Source organism: Parasteatoda tepidariorum, chromosome 6 (genome assembly GCF_043381705.1).
Source record: "Parasteatoda tepidariorum isolate YZ-2023 chromosome 6, CAS_Ptep_4.0, whole genome shotgun sequence".
Lineage (NCBI taxonomy): Eukaryota > Metazoa > Arthropoda > Arachnida > Araneae > Theridiidae > Parasteatoda > Parasteatoda tepidariorum.
Genome location: NC_092209.1, coordinates 85,255,564 through 85,258,769, shown reverse-complemented (window position 1 = coordinate 85,258,769; position 3,206 = coordinate 85,255,564). Strand labels below are relative to the sequence as shown.

General features: G+C 37.0%; 1 long non-coding RNA gene across 1 annotated transcript; it reads left to right on the top strand.

Moving 5' to 3' along the window:
• LOC122270256 (uncharacterized) lies at window positions 1–1,240 on the top strand. The gene is made up of 4 exons (XR_006225703.2): window positions 1–444; window positions 544–715; window positions 815–986; window positions 1,086–1,240. It is a non-coding gene; the product is annotated as an uncharacterized lncRNA (long non-coding RNA).
• Window positions 1,241–3,206: the final 1,966 nt, after the last annotated feature.

Below are 3,206 nucleotides of genomic sequence, written 5' to 3'. Positions count from 1 at the left end.
GGGACTGGAAAGGAAATCTGTCTTCAATGACAAAAGGTTGTCTTTTAGGATTTCAATCGTCAGAGGGAATGAGAAGACGGAAGAATTAAAAAGGGCAGTGGAATTAGAAGTAAACCAAAATGAAAGGAAGGGAGAGGAAGAGATGTTACATATTGTGGCAATGTTATTTCTAGCTAATATAAGATTTACTTATATTACTTGCATTAAATCTCAGTTGTATTCTTTAACTTTGATGGTGTGTAATGGGCGGAATTTTTATTTCTCTCTCGTAGGGACTGGAAAGGAAATCAGTCTTCAATGGCAAAGGGTTGTATTTTAGGATTTCAATCGTCAGAGGGAATGAGAAGACGGAAGAATTGAAAAGGGCAGAGGAATAAGAAGTAAACCAAAATGAAAGGAAGGGAGAGGAAGAGATGTTACATATTGTGGCAATGTTATTTCTAGGTAATATAAGATTTACTTACATTACTTGCATTAAATCTCAGTTGTATTCTTTAACTTTGATGGTGTGTAATGCGCGGCATTTTTATTTCTCTCTCGTAGGGACTGGAAAGGAAATCAGTCTTCAATGGCAAAGGGTTGTATTTTAGGATTTCAATCGTCAGAGGGAATGAGAAGACGGAAGAATTGAAAAGGGCAGAGGAATAAGAAGTAAACCAAAATGAAAGGAAGGGAGAGGAAGAGATGTTACATATTGTGGCAATGTTATTTCTAGGTAATATAAGATTTACTTACATTACTTGCATTAAATCTCAGTTGTATTCTTTAACTTTGATGGTGTGTAATGCGCGGCATTTTTATTTCTCTCTCGTAGGGACTGGAAAGGAAATCAGTCTTCAATGGCAAAGGGTTGTATTTTAGGATTTCAATCGTCAGAGGGAATGAGAAGACGGAAGAATTGAAAAGGGCAGAGGAATAAGAAGTAAACCAAAATGAAAGGAAGGGAGAGGAAGAGATGTTACATATTGTGGCAATGTTATTTCTAGGTAATATAAGATTTACTTACATTACTTGCATTAAATCTCAGTTGTATTCTTTAACTTTGATGGTGTGTAATGCGCGGCATTTTTATTTCTCTCTCGTAGGGACTGGAAAGGAAATCAGTCTTCAATGGCAAAGGGTTGTATTTTAGGATTTCAATCGTCAGAGGGAATGAGAAGACGGAAGAATTGAAAAGGGCAGAGGAATAAGAAGTAAACCAAAATGAAAGGAAGGGAGAGGAAGAGATGTTACATATTGTGGCAATGTTATTTCTAGGTAATATAAGATTTACTTACATTACTTGCATTAAATCTCAGTTGTACTCTTCAACTTTGATGGTGTGTAATGCGCGGCATTTTTATTTCTCTCTCGTAGGGACTGGAAAGGAAATCAATCTTCAATGACAAAGGGTTGTCGTTTAGGATTTCAATCGTCAGAGGGAATGAGAAGACGGAAGATTTAAAAAGGGCAAAGGCAAAGGGCAATGGCAAAGGGTTGTCGTTTAGGATTTCAATCGTCAGAGGGAATGAGAAGACGGAAGATTTAAAAAGGGCAGAGGAATAAGAAGTAAACCAAAATGAAAGGAAGGGAGAGGAAGAGATGTTACATATTGTGGCAATGTTATTTCTAGGTAATATAAGATTTACTTACATTACTTGCATTAAATCTCAGTTGTATTCTTTAACTTTGATGGTGTGTAATGCGCGGCATTTTTATTTCTCTCTCGTAGGGACTGGAAAGGAAATCTGTCTTCAATGGCAGAAGGTTGTCTTTTAGGATTTCAGTCTTTAGAGGGAATGAGAAGACGGAAGAATTAAAAAGGGCAGTAGGAAGTATTGGTCCTCGTTAAACTGTACTACCGTAAAGTGCTCGACTTCGCGCGCAGGTCGTCGGGCTACCAAAACGGGGGTTCCATGCCCCCCGCAGAGGATCAAAATTGTGATGGCATGTCTTCGAATCATCCTCCGGGATGTTTCCCAGACCGTCGCCAATAGCCCATTGTGCAGCTCTAGTGTGACGTAAATTAACAACAACAACAACTTCCGAGAGAATGAGAGAAAAGACGAATTAAGAGGGGCATATCCACCTCGAAAGAAGGGACATTAAGAGATTTTACAGATTCTGGCAATGTTTTTTCTGGCTAATGTAAGATTTACCCAGTTACGGATTATCAGTTTTTTTTGTTTTCTTATTAAGAAATTTAATCCCTATAACACAGAATTCCGTTTTTATGTAGATTCTATTTTCAGTTAGACCTTGTGGTCCCATACATTTATTTACTTTTAGTTTTAATGTTACTTTTAATTTATTTTTGCTTTTAATTCTTCAAAATATTTTATTTTATTTTATAACCATCGTTGAGCAGCAGACCAATTTTTGGGTTTAAGACTACTAAAGTTCCACGGCGTAGCCTTGTAATTTTGAACCCAATCCAAAGGACAGCCTGGATCAAGTATTGGGAGAAATTTTTCTTCGTGGTGGACTTTTTGATGGAACTAACCCGCTTTTGCGTCACATGCAGAGGAAAAACATGAAAACTTCACATGATTTCCCTGAAAACATGGGGTCTCTAATCCATAATCTGTTTACCACTAATGGTATTTTACGTCGGAGTTGTGGTCGGTGCAAGCCTGATGCGGAATTCGTATCGACCAGCGATTGCTGAGATTCGAACCCCGTTCACCTCATTGGAAGGCGAACACTCTATCCCCTGGGCCATCGCGGCTCTTACTCAGGGATTTCAAGCAAAAGCTGAGACAAATTAAAAATATTGAAGAACATGATGTCAAAACTAGAAAAAGTGATCTTGTGGAGGTATCTCATAAGGGAGGGCACTAGCATCGATTCTTCCATATCAAAGTATCGTCGGTTCTGAGAACTTAACAAGATGTACGAAATTCAGGCATCCATTTACTCTTAACATTTTCTTGCTTCAAAACGGAAGAAAAGTAATTCTTCGTGGTCACTTCAACTTGTGTGTTTCTTTTATATTGTACATTTAAATTTTCTTTCTTTTAATTTTGAGCTTTGTTTGATTGCTTCCTTGATCAAACATTCGGATTGAATGTTTAATGAAGCGTATTAATTCCAAATGTAAAATGATAGGTCAACAGAATAAATTCCGAAAGTTTTTTTAATTTTTTTTATATTTCCAATGGCAAATTTATTGAGCAGTAGTTACAGCACAGTAAGAAAAGTGAAATACAATAAAAGAAGGTAAACAT